Below are 19,971 nucleotides of genomic sequence, written 5' to 3'. Positions count from 1 at the left end.
CACTGGAGAAGTAGCTGAGCTAGAAGTGTGCCTTTCGTTGGTCCTTTTGATGCAAAAACAGCTACAGGCTGCAAGTAGCTTTCCCCGAAAGGAGAAAATGCAAAGACAAGACCATGGTCTGCCAGCTCATCGCTCCGAACACTTTGGTCTCCGTGATCAACAAGACCACTGTATGTCATCGTCTGAGAGTGAACGGTCATCTCTTTTCTCACATGTATTTCATCTAAAATTAGCATTCCTCTTCTTTGAAATTCTGTTTTTTTGGAGACTTTCATCTTCAAAGCTTTAAAAAAGTCTTCATCAAATCCACATTTAAATCCAACCATGCTGATATATTTCCTAATTGTGGACATACAAGGAAGGGGCAATATGTTATTGCTTCGCAAAAAGGAATACGTAGCAGGGCTTCGTATGTGGAGCAGCAAGCACAGTAACAGCCAGTCATCTGTATATCTCCTATTGTTTTTTGTTGTGCACTTGGCAGCAGAAATATTCTTTCAAGAGAAGTAGCTGTGCTGGTGGTACATCAAGAGCCTGCAATTTCTCTACATCCTCATCTTTCAATTTCATCATCTCCTTCTTGCTGTCTTCCAATTGTTCCCTCAGCAGCTTGTTGCGTTTCAGCAGCCTTGCTCGTGAACGCTGCAATGTAGCTCTTGAAGTTCGCAAGAAGTCAAGCCTTTGCTGTTGGGCAGGCAATGCAGTTGTGCGCAGTGCTGACAGCCTTATGGATTTCAAGCGTTGCTTCTGCTTTGTCCTGAAAGTTTGTTGGTCAGCATGTATTAAAGTGTCTGTGAGACTGCTGCACGGCCGACATATGGCACCTCCAGACGTCACCGATGGGCACTTATTGTGCCTCCACTTCCTCTGACAGTCAACAAAGGCACACTCAGGCAACACGGAGGGAAAACTTTTGAGACTTGGTCCTCCACAGCAAACACTCAAGTCGCTGACAGCTGATAACATCGATTTCACTTCAGAGACAGAATTCGTGAACGAACTAATCCCAACACTTGTGCATTCAACTGGCTTTCCTAAAATATACAACTGGACCGATATGTTGCTTTTTACATGTAGCGACTTTTTCGTAAATACAACACAAGACCCGTCGCAGTGTTGGATGCAAGCATCGTTGAACAAGACGTCCTTAATCCCCTCAGCATCGATTCTGTGAACCGCCCAAGATGGTTGGGGAAGGCACAAGTTAGGTGCGGAGCTAAACAAAAGTTCAAACGGTGTCCTGTTAGCGTCGTTGTCTTACTTGTTGACTGATTCGCTGTCTTCGTTTCCGTCAATGCGGTCGATCATTGCCTCTCCGTCAGAAGGGTGGGGCTCAACATCACAGGAGCTGCTAGACTGTGACACAGTTGAGCAAAGAGCAGCAGAACGATCCCGCCACTTTACTTGCTTGCGAGGGCTTTTGATTTTCTTTGATAGGTACTTTGACGCGCCTTCGAAAATGGTAGGTACCGCGTTCTTCGCGAGGCCAGCTCTCCTCTTTCCCGACATAAGCACACGGCCGTCAATTTCGGCAGACCAAGTCTTCAAAACGAAATGCGGCGCGAAATGTCTTTCACACACACGGTCCGTCCTCTGAAGCACCCTGTCTTTGCGCGGTATAGCCCGCCTCCATGCTTGCAGCCTTCCTTCGTGATCCGGCGGCTTGAAGAGTTAATACTTCGCTGCACGTGACATACCCGCTGTTGCAAAATGGCACAAAGCACTTTGACATCGCACGGCCGCAAAAAGATTTTGACGACTTTCCCACCGAGGTGTTCGCCGAGGAAAGCGAGGCGTGGCGGGCACCGACAGGAACCGGATCGGGTGTTAGTCTCGCGCGTCCTCTCACCACGCAGACTTACTAGAATGCTCCTCGTTTCTTTGCACAACGCGCTGACGCCGCGTCGTTCCTTCACCTAGTCTATCATCCACCGTGCCATAACCATTGAGCCATTGTGGCGACCCCTTAAACAGATGAATTCTTCCACCGATTCATATACCGTGCCATCTAGCCTCAGCAGTTCATTTCCTCTCAGACAGTCTAACATAACTTGTTTCTTGAGTGCTATTAGTCTTACAGCTTTGTTCCAAATGCTTAAGTCATTAAGCACATGCATCAATCTTTTCCCAATTAATTTACCAATGAGAAATATAGATTTAATTGAATCAGGGATTACGAAAAACGTCCTCCAAAGCTCCTACGCAATCTTACCTTCGAAGGGGCCAAAATCTGGCACAGCATTAAGACAGAAGAGTGTGCCATAAAGCCATCTTTAACCACATCATTACTTTAGTGCTTGTGAACCAATTGGGCGATGAAAGTTTAGTTAAATTTTCAAAATGCTAAACTCAAGAAAACATAGGTATTGGTGGGGCTTGCTGTCCTATTCATATATCCCTGCTTGTCTTGAATGGTTTAATATTTTCCATCAGTGCTCCTTTAATGTCCCAAAGTTACATACGTCCTAGCAGTCATGGGGCAGTATCAAAGATACATGTATCTTCGATACTATTTTTAGGTACTTTGTGTATCGGTATTAGGTATCAAGTGCTGAAAATGAAAGTATCGTTGAAGTATCGGCAGATTCCTTCAATGCATTTTTCTGGTCACGAAACTTCCGCCTCAGTTTCATATAGGGTCAGCACTGGCCGCTGGAGGCGCCACTGGGCACTGAAGGGCACCGAGATGCGGCGGAGCCGCCTGCCCGGCCCAGCCGGCTTTAAATCATGGGAGGTATTTGCACCCGATTAGTCGAAAATTTCAGCGACAGTCGGTTTGGCTTTCCTTCCAATCTAGTCTAACAACTCTGACGACCTTCCATCAGAAAGGCGCAGGGAAGGAAATGACGCAACGACGTACAGATATTTCTCTGAAGCAGACGATTTGTGTACAACTGCGCAGCTTCCTGTTTATTCTGAACTCCCCCTTATACATTTTTAAACGTGATGCGGCGCACTAACGCCTTGTAGACGACAATATAACGCTGACGATGTTGCGAGAAGGAAGCGATATGCGCTACGAGGACAGTTGCTTGTCTGCTGCTTTCGCATCGTCGGTTTCGATCTCAAATCTTGAAGCGCGTAACCGTTAGCTTGCAGTTGGCGAAATACGCGCAGAAACATGACCGTAGTCCCCATTCAACACCTCCTAACTGTGGTCTGACAGCTCAAGCGGGAATCCCGCTTTCAAGACGCGTATATGTAGCCGGCAGTGGAAGCGCACGGTCGGACAGAGCGTTTGGGCTAGTCGATGCGTACAGACGGGAGCGTGCATCAGGCAAGCATGTGATCGGCTAGCGATCGCAACACCGATCAGAACCTACCATGTCAACCCTCGTTACACCAAGGCCCCACGGGGAGCCAACGTCAGGCTCTGGTCCCAACGCCCTCGACACTGAATCAGCCCCACAACGACCTACCTGCAGTCATTTTTTTTTGCCCACAGCGCAACAAGAACGGGACACAAGACGAAAGACTACCACAGACAACTGCTCTGTGTTTTGTCTCATGTCCCGTTCTTGTTACGCTGTGTGCAAAAATGATGAACACTTAGCAACTCGCCCAAAATTCCGCCTTGCTGGACCTACCTGCAGCCCTGCCCTCCTTCGAATAGGAGATCGCCATCCCAGCAGCTAAGCACCTGCTTCCCCTCTATATTGACCTCTCTTTTGTTTTCCTCCCTACATACCTCTCTTCCAATTGTTTTGCCAGCTAACGCCTTCTAAGTCCTTATTGTTGTCACTAGTTCTGTAGTTATTACCATTGAAGGTCTCTGTTATTACCCTGATGTCTCATACCCCAAACTTCCCTCTTTCATTATTTTTGGAAGGAAAATAAACCTCAGTACAATACAATAAACCTCAATACAACTGGTCTGCATTTGTTCAGTTGTGTATTCATTTGTGCCCCATCTTCTGTAACTTAGGCTCCTTTTTAAGCTGCTGTAACGGCATTGTTATTAGCAGGCATCTGTGTTACTAACTGCCATATACCTCATGCATACGGTCAGCGGCTCATCAGTCGTGGGCCATATCTCTGGTCTGTGTGTCCGAACCTAATTTTTCTTCGATGCTAAGAGGAACTGTCGGTAGTTCTCCCACCGCAAAATTCTATATGATTGCCACAGTAGGCGCATTGGCCTAATTAATTTGCAAAACCCTAGGTGCCAATTTACCACTGACCCAGCCTATTTTTAATGCTCCTTGTAATGCAGTTCACAAACTAAATTTTATTTATAATGCTCACATCATCATAAAGCTATTAAGAATTACAAACATTATCTACATATTTTTGCACCATTGCATCCAATCTGCAAAAATATGGACCTATACACAGTAGGCATAAGAGAACTAAATATGAGTAACTTATGAAAAAGCAATAGCAAGTCGGTTTAACAGACAGCCGTGTTTAATATGTAAAGAGAGGAAAATATGATTACACAGCTGTCATCAGGCATTCTTCAACATTTACAGCAAACAGCGCACAAATACTTCTCAGAAAATTCTTTTTGAACATCAGTGACGCATATTGCTGTGCATACAGTAGAACAAAATTTTTGCTAACTACACGATGAAGTATTGAAGACATGAGCTTCACAAAGAGCGAAACCACACAATAAATCAGTAAGGTGTTGTAACTATTGCAACAGGACGTGGCAATGCAGGGAAGCGATAGTCTTGTAGTAGACCTCATAAGTACAAAGCACAATAAAGCAATTATCAAAGCTGCCAGGCGACTCGTGTATGCAGGCGGAGTAAAAATGTGTTGAGTAACAGTGTAAATAGAAAAGATAAAATTAAACAAAAAATGTAGTACAATTAATACAGAGATGAGAGTAATGTTCAATGCACTGGCATAGAAAAAAGATTCACGATGCCAGAGCATTGAAGGACACTGGCAATGCTTTTATTGAGGTAAATATAGTGACAGGGATACCTGACCATGACAATGAAACTAGCCAAACAAGAATGAGCTGCAGGATGATTAGCTGGTAGTCTCCATTTGAACTCATTCCCCAAAAGGAAGAGGAAAGTTAGTGCTGGCACCAACTTTTAACGCGGAAACTTGGAGGCTAACAAATGTGAGGATAACATTAAGAACATTTCAATTAGTAGAATAGGAACATTTCAAATAGAGAAATTAAAATGATAGTGGTAGTTACAAAACAAAACAAGGAGTTGCACGAAATGAAGAACAAACACAAGCTGATGTTTATTTTACAATGCTAGCCGCCTTTTAGTGGCAAAAGCAGCAGCGGACAAAGTACTTAGCACTTATGCATACAGGCGAATGTGCGATACCTATACATCGAGCTGTGATAAACAATAAACATATACAACAGCTTGCATCGGCAGCAAGGCATTGGCAAAGTTCTACATACTCTTGTGCTTTGGCCAACCAAAGAACATAGGGGATTACCGTCTTGATGCACACAGCAAAAATAAAGATTACGCACACAGCAGTCACAAACAGAGGAATCAAGCTTAAGTCAAGAGGAGCAAATGAACATGTAATAGAGAGAGCAGACAAGCCGTGTCTTACAACAGAGTAGATGACAAGAAAATTTTAGCAGTGTGCTGCAGTGAGTCAGGTGAAGAGATGGGCTTATTAACTAGACTGGCATAGTGTGGGCACCAGCAGGCACAGGACAAGGTTAACTGGAAGTCAATGATAAAGGTCTTCATTTGGCAGAAAATGCAATTCAGTTGGCGATTGTGATGTGGCTTCTTTCATTGTTGCATTTACACCAGCTTTCTTCCACCACCTGCTGGACATATGGCACGGCCAGTTGCCCGCATCTGCTTATTCTTTTCTCTAGTGAAAAAATGCAAGCGTGTCCTCAGAAAGAAATGAACCACTTCTGCTGTCTTAAGTCGCATTCAGACTACGTGCGCAACGCACGTATCGTTCGTAAGGATCGTAAGCGTAAGCGCAAAAAACGCAACGTGTTTGTTCAGACTGCTATCGTATTGAGCGTAAAATGCGCAACGTACGCAGCCAGCATGGGCGTAAATGTTGGAGGACCCGCGACTTTTACGACTAGCACAGATACGTCTGTTACGCGCGACCAATGCGCACAGCCGTTTCGGTTTTCCTTTTCCGGTCACGGGGCTTCCGGTCCTCCCAGATTTCGTGCGCAAACCCTTGTAGGTGACATCATCCAATGCTCCTACTTTGCTGCAGTGTCTCGACTCGCCGGTGATGTGTTGTGTCGGTGATTGTGTCTGTCCGCAGCTTGATCATGTGCAGTGCGGAATCTTCGCTGTGGAATTATCAGCCCCTCATAAAAAAAGTTCGGCAGAGGCCGGCTCTCTACTACGAGTAGCTGAAATCGCACAGAGAGAAGTGCAACACAATGCCTGGCTGCAAATTGCCAGTGCGCTGAGTCAAAGTAGTAAGTGGTTTATCAATCCGTCTTTTCATGTGCGAACAAGCTCTCAACAAGCAAATGTTTTCTCTAGTTTAGAAAAGTGAGGTTATGGAGGCGGGGGATGCCCGCTTCATCCCCGTGCATTCTCGCAGCCCATCGACTCCGTTGACAAGTGAGGAAACAGTTGGCCGGCAGCGAAAGGCCGATGCGGGGCGACGTTGCAGTCAGGCCGCAGAACGGAGCTGGTGCGGACTCGCCGAAGTTTGAAAGAAGCTCACTGTAAAAGAGAAAAAGAAAACAGCATTTTCTGAGGCAGGACGAGGTTCCGCGGACGTTTCCGTGTCTGCCGCGCGCCCCGGCTCATTGTTTGGTGTCAGTAGTACGGCCTTTGAGTCACCGCCCCGGCCCGTCTCCAAGATCGCTCCGGGGCACTGGTAAAATTGCAAGCAGCTGGATGCAGGCGGACCGTACGCCTGTTTTGGTGCGAGAGAGTGCGATCACGGGACACCGAGCAGGAGTGTGCGGTACGTCGACAATGAGAGCGGGCGCGTGAAGAAATGTGCGGAGTGAGTGGTGCGTCAGCACGCTGAGCGGACGTTTGAAAACTGTGTGCGAACGTGCGTGTGCGAAACGAAGTGTATTTGTAATCGAGTGGTTAATTGTTAATATACCCATTGTTCTTTTTCATATTTCATTTGTGTGTCCAGTCTTTTCTTTCACATCTCATTTTGAGTTTGAAGAGCCCAGACCTCTGCTATCAGCCGCTCGCTAACCGGCGCCATGTTGAGAGCGGTGATTGGCCGGTCGTAAAGAACGCATCTTACCGAAAGCACCAGTGTGAACATGCACGGTCGCAAGCTACGTAGACGGGAGTTCCAGCCGCTATGCGGACTGCAATAAATAAGATACTTACGACGGATGCGCACGTAGCCTGAACGCGGCTTTACTCACAAAGTCAGATGTACACCCAACAGCAGCTGAAGCTGTACGGCTGTCAAGCAGAACCTTCTCAACAATGTTCATGCACACGTTACTGCAAGCAATTCTGTCCACTGTAAGTGATTCGATGTGGTCTTCCACAATTTTGAGCAGGGAGATTAGCTGGTTTGAGGGAACTTGCAGATATCCCTTTGACCTTGCAAGTATCAGTCCAGAAGGGTTCTGTTGGGCAGCTTTCAGTGTTTCCACGCAACTCGAGCAGCTGAGTGTTGAGAATTTTTTCGTGATGTAACCTGCGAGGTAGTCAAGTATACCCTCTTTTGGGGATGTTCTGGTGATGGGAAGCTGCTGCTTCAGATGTGAAGTCACCAGGCTCCAAGAGGATGTCATCCAGAAGAACAGCCAGAGAGTCAGCCTGAAATTTACATTGCAAGTTTTTCATGATGGAGTGCTAGTTAAAGAAACGGCCAAAGAAATAATTACTACCATTCTTTCAAAACTGTACTAATTTTGGTTAGCAAAATTAGTGCTTTTGTGGATTGCCCTTGCGCTCAATAACAATTTTATTTCAGTTACACTTCCATCAGTAATGCAGCTATCTGCATTCACAAATTAGTCACATACTGGACTGTATGACACACTTTGAAGGCCCTCAAAGCCTAATAGCGTGAGAATATATTATAGTTCATTCGTAGCAAAGAACACAAAAACCCTATTCTAGAAGCACGACAAATACAAACTCGGCAAAGTGAAAATTTTAAATAGCGGTATTTATAAGACTGCCGGTGTCCAGCTGATTTCTATGGCCACAATAGAGCTACAACAACATTGTGCTGAACAACGCAGTAATAGCCTGAAAACTGCATGTTCAATATTAATGTGAAGTTTTTAAATATAGCACTGCTCACATGGTTAGTAGTAGAGCTCTGTTTGTTGAAGAGGTCTTGCAGTTTGAGAAGCAGTTGCGGTCTATCTCCACTGACTGATGCTCGCTTTGGTGGCTGGACTAAGTTGTTCACTGAAAGCATTTGATAAATGAACAAAAACTGCTGGACTATTGGCTGCCCTCCATCACCAGCAATATGTCTCACTATGCCGAAGAATCTCTGGAATAAAAATATTTTGTTATTACTGATATTGCTCAAAACAAAAGTACGCTAACTATCATAATTACTTCCAACGGGTCTTGACCAAATTTTCCAACCAATACATAGCGAAACCCAGATGATAGGAGGTTCTCAACAAGTGAAAGAGTGCTGAGAAGGGTTATTCGAAGAGCCTCACGTGTGGGCTTGCTGAGAAAACACACCTGCCTCTGTTTTGGAAGCTCTTCTATGTACTTGCAGTAGCTATCAAGCCATGCAACATTCTCTTTCAAAAGCTGGAAGTTAAACATGTGTGAGTTCAATAATAAAACAAGAGAACCATTCCCCACAAAAGATTGGCATACGTATATCTTACAGCAATGTGTTCAGCTTCATTGTACTGGACGTGCTCTGGCCTTCGAGAATTCAAAGCGTCAAAAAGGCTGTTCATTCTTCTAGTGAAATCTGATGTCACTGTAGACCCATGCAGCTTTTTTTAGGCATCGTGGTTGCTGTAAAATTCCATAGCTGTGGCAGTGGACACACTGAACAGCTGGAAAGAAAAAAATATCATCCAGGTTACATGTCCAGCATTGTTCAGAGACAAACAGTCGCTGTAGACCCATGCAGCTTTTTGTAGGCATCGTGGTTGCTGTAAAATTCCATAGCTGTGGCAGTGGACACACTGAACAGCTGGAAAGAAAAAAATATAATCCAGGTTACATGTCCAGCATTGTTCAGAGACAAACAGTAATTCGATATATTCATCCATAAAAATGTGCATGAAGAATGTTTCACCTGAATCGCAAGTTTCACACTCATTTTCTGGAAGGCATTTGGGTGTACATGTGCTTTTGTGAGCTTTGGGACAGCACGGAGTCCAGCCTGTTGCTCCTCGTACTCCAAGTGTTCCTTATAATAATAATGGTATACTTCTTGTCCTTGCGGTAGCTATGAACCCGCAAGGGCACCTTGTGTAAACTAGGTGTTGGTGCTTGGTGCCACCGCGGACCCTGAGCCCCCATACTGAAGCTGTCATCCTTACCGTGGCGAAAGGTTGAGAGGTGGAGGGAAGAAACCTTGAACGGTGGCGGTCGAGGCCATGGTCAAGTCTCGGCCGATGGGCTCCTCGCCTGTCCACCAGGCGAGGGGCTCCGGTACTTTCCTCTGCGTATAAGGGTGAACCAGAGGCGACATATATTAGGACCCCTTAAGCAATCCATACTGCATGGAAAAACTACCTTTAAAAAAACCTGATCGACCCCCGAAAAGGAGTCACACCGAAGTGACGCAAAAAATCAGTACAGTTGAATCCCGCCACAACGAATACCGCCACAACGAAATTTCCGCGACAACGAATAATTTTTTATTCCCCGCGAGTATCCTATAAGAATTAATGGCCTAAATTTCTCTGCACAACGAACCATTTTTGCAGAGCGTTTCCGCTTCAACGAAATTTTCGCGTTCAAAATCGAAACCGAAACTAGTTTTATTGGCGAGAAGTCCAAGTCAAATCCAAAGCCACATTAAGCATGAAATCACGTGATTGCAGTTCCGCCATTTTGGCTTTGTGTCGTGGTCGCGTTGTTCACTCGCTGCCTTTCTCTTCGACAACGACGAGTTTTCATCCGCAGGACACGATGGCAACGCAAGTGAAAAAACGCAAAACTCTTTCCCTTGAGCAAAAAGCTCAAATAATCGCCCAAGCAGAAAGCGGAAGGAAGAAAGCGGCAATTGCTGAAGACTTCGGAATTCCTGCAAGTTCGCTGTCAACGATTCTAGGCAATAAGGACAGCGTGAGAATGGCACTTGCTTCAGGCACATCCTCGAAGCACAAAAAGGTGACGCGGCCCCTCCATGAAGAGTTGGACAAAGCAGTGCATGCGTGGTTTGTGGAAGCACGAGCCAGCAACGTCCCCCTGTCCGGAAGCATCGTCCAGCAGAAAGCCTTGAACTATGCATGCCTACTTGGCATTGATGATTTTAAAGCCAGCATTGGCTGGCTAAACCGTTTCAAGGCCCGCCATAACATCGTTGGAAAAGTGTTGTGCGGCGAGTCAATGTCAGCAGACGTGGACGGAGCAGCTGCTTGGAAGGCGAGTAACATGGCCGGAATTTTAAGCAACTTCGCGCCTGCAGACATTTACAACGCCGACGAGACCGGGCTATTCTACGAGATGTTGCCGGCTAGGACGCTCGACTTCAAGGGGCAGCGCTGTCACGGCGGCAAACACAGCAAAAAACGCATCACAGTGCTGCTTTGCACAAACATGGATGGCTCGGACAAGCGTCTGCCGTTAGTCATAGGCAAAAGTGCCAAGCCGCGCTGTTTTAAGGGAACTCGTAGCCTACCTGTGCAGTACAAGGCGAACAACAAGTCATGGATGACCCGCGCTATTTTCACCGAGTGGATGATGGCATTCGACCGCGACATGAAGCGGCAGGGCCGTAAAGTTTGCTTGCTTTTGGACAATTGTTCAGCGCATCACTCCGACGATGTCAAGCTCACTAACACGGAGCTGAGGTTTTTCCCTCCCAATTGCACGTCTGTCTTACAGCCTCTCGATCAGGGCGTGATTCTTAGCCTGAAGCGCGCTTACCGCGGGAGGTTAATTCAGCGGCTGCTTTTTAACACTGAAACCGGCCGAGACACGAAGGTGGACTTGTACGTGGCACTGCAGATTATGTCTGCTGCCTGGAGCACACTGGGGCGCTCAGTAATTGTGAACTGTTTCAGGCACGCCGGATTTGCCGAAGGTCGACCCGTACACTCTGCTGGCCTAACACCAGGCGTTACAGACGACGACGAAGAGGCGTCACCGGCTCCGGGGATCGCGGCCGCCTGGAAAACGCTGGGAGAAATAGGAACCGTGCCGCCTAATCTCGAGCTCGACGAATACATCGGCGCTGACGCTTGTGTTGTTGTTCACGAAGATGTGAGTGATGAGCAGGTCATAAAAGCTGCCCGGAATGATAAGGACTCTTCCGATGAAGAAGACGACGACGTACAGGAAGCGCCGGCTGCGGCAACCGCCGTACAGGTGATGGACGCTTTTGATGTCATCAGGAATTTCGTTGCTGTCCGAGACGACGATGTTGCAATGGGTTTGCTGACCGAGTGCGAAAATCGCGTGACGGCGTTGCTCGCCGTGAAGCGTAAGCAAACCAAGCTTACAGAATTTTGGCATTAAACGCCTTTGCTGCTGCTTGGGCAATTCTTTCTGCGTTTCACGTCAAATTTTTGCGATAACGAAGTTCCGCGAGAACGAATTTTTTTTCGTGCACCGTGAATTTCGTTATAGCGGGATTCAACAGAACTTTCCAAAATTTCTTGTCTTGCGCTCTATAACCGAATCTCAACCAGTAAATGAACTGTCAGTCTTTCTGATTGCCAACTCTCTGAAGGCCATCATTGGGGCAAACTACAACGCGAAAAAACTAGGATCTGGTGACCTGCTAATAGAGGTATCAGACAAAAGTCAATCTGACAACCTTCTCATAACAAAAACATTTGCTCACGTTGATGTTCAGGTATCACCCCACCACAGTCTTAGCAGCTGCCAGGGAGTTGTTTCTGAGCGAGACCTCCTAAACGAAACAGAATCAGATCTCCTTGAGGGCCTACAGAACCAAGGTGTAACAGCAGTACGAAGAATAACAATCAGGCGAAAGAACGAAGAAATAAAAACGAAACATATTGTTCTCACCTTCAACCGGAGCACACTTCCTGAATTTATCAATGTGGAATTCATCCGATGCAAAGTTAGCCCGTACATACCAAGCCCCCGCAGGTGCTTCAAGTGTCAGCGGTACGGGCATGGTAGCCAGACATGTCGAGGACGCCTTACCTGTGCAAAATGCAGCGCACATGACCATGCAACCGATAAATGCAGTGCAACTGACTACAAATGTGTGAACTGTGAGGGCACCCACCCTGCATACTCACGGTCCTGTGCAGCCTTTCAGGCCGAAAAAGAAGTAATCAATATAAAGATAACTGAAAAGATAACATACGGAGAGGCGCGAAAAAAGCACAGAATGCTTTCCTCCGCTCCCTATGCTGACGCAGCCCACAGAGGGGCCAGGCCGTGTCTAGTAACGGTGGGCACGCAGTGCAATTCTGCTGACGTGCTCCCACCACGGCTCCTCACTAAGCAGCCACCGGCTGCACCAGTCTTTGCAATACCGGAGGTCACTTTCCCCCAGACGTCCGGGACACCAAAGACATCTGAGAGGGACTTGGTTCCTCTTGAAAAACCTCCTGCCTCCATGCCTTCACCAGAGGCGATGAAGATGAGCACGGACTCTGCAGCGTCAGCGGCGCCTAGGGAGTCCGGCAATGAGAGCCGGGCCTGCTGGACCGCCTCAAATAAAAAAAAACATACACCAGTTAAGCCCCCTGATAAGGGCGGCGAGTCTTAACCTTACTCTATATTCTTTCCACACCTACCAAAATGGCTACTGAGAGCATCATTTATTGGAACTGTTGAGGACTCCTAAAAAATCTGGATGACGTATACGAAATCCTCGCCGAACACCAACCAAACATAGTTTGTCTGCAAGAAACGCATCTGAAACCAACAGACACAAGTTTTCTCAAGCACTATCATGTATTCAGGAAAGATAGGCAAGGCAGTACTCACCCCTCCGGTGGCGTTGCCATTATAACACAAAAGTCAATCGCTTGTCGAAACATCCCGATTAACACAGACTTAGAGGCAGTGGCAATACAAGCCTTAATATTCGGTAAAATAACGACGGTATGTTCGCTGTATATTCCGCCAGATCATAGACTATGCAACAAAAATTTTGAAAAGCTGATTGATCAACTCCCAGAACCATGGCTGCTGGTCGGAGACTTTGATGCCCACCACCCATTATGGGGATGTACAAGAACAGACTTCCGAGGTGCACTAATTGAAAAGTTCTTGTTGTCCTCAGGATCATGTTTACTCAACTCAAAACAGCCAACATACTACAGCTCAGCTCATAATACGTACACAGCCATTGACTCTCCGATGCTCTTGGCAGCTACAGAGTGGGTTGTTATTGACAATCTATATGGAAGCGACCATTTTCCCATCTCTGTGAAGTACACAGGCAATAAAAATGTAAATGCATCTAGTCCCAGGAAATTTAAAGAATATGTGGCCAACTGGGAGATGTTCAGGGAACACTCAGCTCTGCCCTGCTCATCAGTTACTGGCTTAGGCATTGACGAATCTCAACTCTTGAGCACGCTGCACATTATAGATGCTGCAGAAAAACACATTCCACAAACATCAAGTAAGCCACGAAACAAACGAAGGCCGTGGTGGAATGCAGAATGTAAAACTGCCTGTGAAACACACAACAAGGCATGGTCGAAATTACGCCGATACCCCACGGCTGAAAACCTAATAGAATTTAAGCGCGCAAAGGCAAATGGCAAACGAGTTCGACGCATCTCCAAGCGAGAAAGCTGGTGATCATTCCTTTCTTCTGTGAACTCTTATTCTGATGCTCACAAAGTATACAACAGAATAAGAGCACTCAAAGGAAATAACACTCTCCCAACACCCCTTGTCAGCACTAGTGGTGACTCTCTTGAACACCAAGCAGACACACTAGGGCAACACTTCGAATATGTGTTCAGCTCAGCGCACTATACAGATTCTTTTTTGCGGCACAAGGTAACTGAGGAGAGGAAGCCTATATGTGATAAAAGACCGTGCACAGGAGGGTACAATAGCCCTTTCACCATGCAGGAGCTGAAGGTTGCACTTGGCACATGTGGGAACACAGCACCAGGTCCTGACAGGGTCACATATGGAATGCTCAAACACCTGCATACGGGCACGCTTGAAACCCTACTTTGCCTGTATAATAAAATATGGGCCACAGGACGCTTTCCTAAAGCATGGAAGGAAGCGATCATTATCCCGATATTAAAACCCGGAAAAGAACCCACTCTTGCTGCCAGTTATCGGCCTATTGCTCTAACCAGCTGCTTATGCAAGCTTTTTGAAAAAATGGTAAATCGCCGCCTCCTACATTTCCTTGAATACAATGGTCTTCTTCATCCAAACCAAGCTGGTTTTAGAGCTGGGCGGTCAACAGCTGATCAGCTCATTGCATTCGAGTCTTATGCAAGGGATGCTTTTATACACAAACAGCATTGTTTATCTGTCTTTTTCGATCTCGAAAAAGCATATGATACCACTTGGCGCTATGGTATCATCCGCGACCTCTTCTCTCTTGGCATCACAGGGAACATGTCGAATACAATTCGAAGTTACCTGTCTGAACGGGCCTTCAAAGTTCGTGTTGGCAATGCATACTCAAAGCAGTACATACAGGAAAATGGTGTCCCTCAAGGTGGTGTTCTCAGTTGCACACTGTTCATAGTCAAAATGAACTCTTTAAAAAGTGTGTTGCCAAAAACCATTTCTTGCTCTGTATATGTTGATGACATCCAGGTAAGCTTCAAATCTTGCAACTAGGCCATCTGTGAAAGACAGATTCAGCTAGGTGTTAACAAATTGTCCAGGTGGGCTGATGACAATGGGTTTAAATTTAACTCTGAAAAAAGTGTTTGTGTACTTTTCTCTAAGCAGCGTGGCGTCAGACCCGACCCCAACATTACACTGAATGGTCAGAGCCTTGCCTTTAAAAAGGAACATAAATTTCTTGGCGTAGTTGTTGACGAAAAACTTTCCTTCATTGCCCACATAAAACAGTTGCGACTGAAGTGTCTCAAAGCAATGAATCTGCTAAAAATTCTCTCTCACCGGTCATGGGGTACAGATCGCGACTGCCTTCTGAGCCTTCTGAATAGTGTAGTTCTATCACGCATAGACTATGGCTCGATGGTCTATGGGTCAGCATCATCCTCTGCACTAAAATTACTCGATCCCGTGCACCACCTCGGCCTTCGCCTCGCTACGGGCGCTTTTCGAACTAGCCCAATTGCTAGCCTTTATGTCGAGGCGAACCGATGGTCACTGCAACGAAGGAGAGAATTTACTTGTGTAACTTATGCTATGAAGGTACTATGCCAACTGAACCATCCATGTCGCCGGCTCCTGCTTGACAAAACTAGCACACCACTCTTCTCAAGAAAACCATCTCTAACACCGCCATATCCAATCAGAGTTGCCGCGCATATTGAACAACTGGACGTTCCGATTAACAGCCTTCATACAACTTCACCAAAAGACTTAATTGCTCCTTGGGAAATGCATGCTGTTAATTGTGACCTGTCGTTTCTTGCAGTGGGGAAGCACGCATCCTCTATTGCCATACAGCGGCACTTCATGTTACTTCAGGCGAAGTACACTTGTGATGAATATTACACCGATGCTTCGAAGTCTGCTCAAGTGTCCTGTGCAGCACATGGACCACACTTTTCACTTTCAAAAACACTGAACAGACATACAAGTATATTTACCGCTGAATGCCATGGAATACTGCGAGCTGTGAGACACATTATAGAAAAGAAAATACACACATCGATCATCTGCACAGACTCCCTCAGTGTTTTAATGTCCCTATCCTTTCGAAAGTGGCACAATAAGAACCCACTCCTGAATTCCCTTTATAACTCCCTTATGTCTGCCCATAAACTAGAACTTAATATTACACTGTGTTGGGTGCCAGGCCACCGCTGTATACCAGGTAACGAGGCAGCTGATAGGCTTGCTGCATCAGCTGCCCTTCGAAACACTACAGACACTGACAACATATCATATCAGGATCTCAAGCCACACATAAAAAACACGATCAGACAACAATGGCAAGAGGAGTGGGACACGGCAACCGAGAATAAACTACACACAATAAAACCAAGGATAGGCAGATACACTACAGAAAAACAAAACAGATTCAAAGAAGTAGCTCTGTGCAGGATGAGAATAGGTCACACATACACAACACATTCATACCTTTTAACGAACTCTCCTGCACCACGTTGTTCGAGATGCGGTTGCCGGCTCACAGTGCTCCATACTTTAATTGAATGTCAAAGACTTGAACAGCATAGGAGACATCACTTTCCTGAATTATACACGAAACAAATACCGACACATCCATCCATCTTTCTTGGAGATCATCCAATGTTTCCTTTAGAAAGACTTTTTAAATATTTATTAAAAGTAGGCTTTTTATATGGAGTCATTTGTCAACATGGGCGTCAGCCCATTTCTTTTAATTAAATGGCTTTCTTTTAAAGAAATTGTTACTGAGGCAACTTATTCTTTTAACACGTACATCTCACCCTTTCAGTTTTACTCAGACCACTAAACACCTTAACTCAATGTTTTTAGGCCCTATACACCACTGCTTTTAGACTACACACTCTGGAAAAACTTTTAGGCCCTATACACCATCGTATTTAAGTACTTCATTAAACACCTCACCTCGGACATTTTATTAACTTCAGTTGTCACCTCACCTTGTGTTTTGGCGCTCTTTGGCCAAAGATGCCCTTGCGCCATAAAAAATCAGTCCATCATCATCATCATGCGGTAGCTATGAAGTGAGAAAAGAGTTCCTGGTGAAAAAATATTTTGTGCATGTCGATATGCCGTAAATAATAATGTTTCCCACACCAGAAACTTTCCAACTTTCTGCAAATTATTTCTGATGCACTTAATTATGTGGGGTGGATCAATGATGCAGTATATATCCCTTGATGAGTCACAAGGGTGCTGAAATGATGGTGATGGGTGGTCCATTCCACCATTTATGACTACAAGAAGCACGCAAGTTTTATGAGGGGATCCAGTTTCACAGTAGTATTCAACAAGCTGCTGTCATACAAGTGAAATTAATGTGATGTCTGATAATTACCCAGGGACCTCAAGGCGGATCAGTTGCTTGTTGAGTTGTCACATGTCACTGCATCAACAACAGCACCAGAATTCGACAGGTGTAATATGCACTTCAGTAGTAGTTTTGCAATGACAGAGCCAGGAGAAGCACTAGATGCACAGAATGTTCCAACTGTTTGGGACCATCCACCAAGAAAAGGTCGAAACAGAAACACCAACACATGGTCAGCATCTTTTTCTTGGTCCCCTGGCCGGGTGTGGTCCCCAAAGTTCACTTTCGCCATGACTTTCATGTCAGATTCTCTAACATGTAGGCTCTTTCGCACACTCATCTCGTCGAACATGAGTGCACCTGCAAAGAAAAATGTTTTTATAGAAGCCTACTTGAGTAAGGCACATGCAGAGCATCAAATATGAAAAACAATGTCAAACATCGTTGTTCTCTCTCGGGGACTTCTTGCAGTTTCTCTTTCAGTAGGGTGAACAAGCTAGCGTCAAACCCGAAGTCTGCCTTTAAGTTCTTCATATATAAGTAGAGGGTGCATGGGTTGGGTAAAGGCAGAAAGTCGTTTTCATGAAGGAACGTATAGGCAGCAGTTGACTTAATTTTCAACAGCAGGCAGTCATAAAGCCATTCCTTCTTATACCTGGTGAAGAAAGGTTGCAGTGCATTTTGCATTCATGATCATACAATCAAATGCATGTATGTGCAAGATGAAAATGCATTAAGGAAATAAGCAGAGAAGCCAAACGCATGCGTATGCCGCGACATGTGCCCTTTACAAGCCACTATAATAAGCAGGGGCCCACCACCAAAATCAAAGCAGAGAATTTTCAACCTTACACAGAAAGGCTGCAAAATTATTTCGCATTCATAGGCATGCTGTGAACTCAGACACCTATAAATTTTGCCCAGTGCAATTACACAATGCAATATCACATAAAGGCAACCAGATAAGTGACGGGCAAACATGCCAATTAAACTCCACAATGCTTCAGTGCATGCCTTGAAGGAATTGTAGCACATATGTTTGAGCTGTGCATCATAGAACTGACTGCAAAGCACCAAAGCCTTTTATGTATCACATCTGTTAGCTACATTGAAGGTTTTGCAAGCATGGTTGTAACACATGCCAGCACATGCACACAAGCCAATTTGGGCTGGCAATCTAGAGAAGAAAACCACAGTACACAGGAAACTTGTCAGCATTTCTTAACTTTGCAAATATGTCACCAAGAATTCATTATTTTCTTTAGCTACAAAAGGCATTCTTCATATATTCGGAAGTGCGTAATACTACATAGGATAAAAAGGAGGCTAACATGATGTGCACACGTGAATACAAACAAGTGCTTAAGTCTGCACCATCAGTTATTTAGCAGAGTGCATGTACGTTCTGGTGACATTCACTGTTATGGTAAATGATGAACGCAGATATCAATGCAAAAGATGCCATTTCACATTGAAAGAAGAAACATTTCCCTAGCTCGACTGAAATCTTACAGGTTTCAGATTGAAATAATACAGATTACGCATATTATTTTTTCCATGACTAAATAGTAACAAAAACTAGTAAAAAGCAGGAGACTCCTTCGATATTTAACGCACAGTGCGCATTTGACACTTACCGCACAGCTCTTGCAGACTTTGCATTTGCCCTCATCACGTTCTGATGAAATACCAGCTTTCCGCGCTCCGAGAGATTCTCAACGCTCTGGTGAAGCCTCTTTAGCTTTTTAACCTCGACGTTCAAAGTCGCCACCTTTTTCTGGCAGTGCTCGAGCTGTTGCTTTGCGGCACGAAGCTGGTGCTTCAATGACTGTACTTCAACACAAGTCACACAGCTGACGACTTGATCTGTTTGGCAGGCCGCGTCCGAGGTCTGATCCCGACCGCTGTCGGTCGTCGTAAGTGCTACCACTGCAAAAAGATTAAAATACTGCTTAAAACTAATCCTCTCGAACTCGTGACAGGAAGCCACCAATTTGCCGAGACAATAAGCAAACAGAAAATAAGCCTACAAGCAATTCTTACCGTCGGTGTCATCACCCGCGGGTGCAGGAGCAGTCACAGACGAGCACGTTTCGGCGGCATCTTGAGTCGGCAGGCTGTAACACGATGACTCGCAACTTCGTTTCACCTGTTTCCGAGCTACTGGCGACCGCCTACGTTGTTCGGGCTTCGTCAAATAGCCTGGAAGGCCTTCAAAAATCCTTGGGAAAGCGTCAGGGCGGAGCGCCGGCCTCCCCCGCTGCAATGATACTGCATCGCCGTTCACAGCGAATTCCTTGATCCGAATGATGTCCGCAGTGTGAAAGTGCTTTTTGCAAACACTCGCATATTTAGAATCAAAACTGAAGTCACCAGCTTCTTCCCGAGGTATTGCACGCTTCCATTTTTCCGACAGCTCCTTGTCAGCAGGGAAGCGAAACAAGGAGACCTTCTCTGTCACGCCTTTGTAGCCGGAACGGCATCCTGGTACGCAACAAGTGTTCGGCATGGTGCCACGCACACGAGTTACATGATGTCAACGCACAACACAACAGCAGACGTCGAAATTCGCACTCAAATTACCAGCAGCAACGCTTGCCGGCCGGCCGCGACAGTGAGAGTTCGCCGTCTGGTTCGCCGAACGATGCCCTTCAGTGCCCAGTGGCGTCGCGGCGCGGCAGGCGCGGGCAGTATATGAACCTCTCCCATAACGTGACGGAGGAGTTTCGTGACCAAAAAGCATTGAAGGACGTATCAAAAATACATTTTTACATT

At 45.8% G+C, this 19,971-nt stretch overlaps 1 protein-coding gene and 1 pseudogene across 9 annotated transcripts in view; one reads left to right on the top strand and one right to left on the bottom strand.

Moving 5' to 3' along the window:
• The window catches only part of LOC146177374 (uncharacterized), an 80,783-nt gene that overhangs the window by 23,187 nt on the left and 37,625 nt on the right, over positions 1–19,971 (top strand). The window lies entirely within an intron of this gene.
• On the bottom strand, positions 5,742–19,705 carry LOC146177375 (uncharacterized; annotated as a pseudogene).

Source organism: Amblyomma maculatum, chromosome 10, assembly GCF_055883805.1.
Source record: "Amblyomma maculatum isolate TAMU_Amacu chromosome 10, ASM5588380v1, whole genome shotgun sequence".
Classification (NCBI taxonomy): Eukaryota; Metazoa; Arthropoda; class Arachnida; order Ixodida; family Ixodidae; genus Amblyomma; species Amblyomma maculatum.
This window is presented reverse-complemented; position numbering and strand designations above follow the sequence as displayed.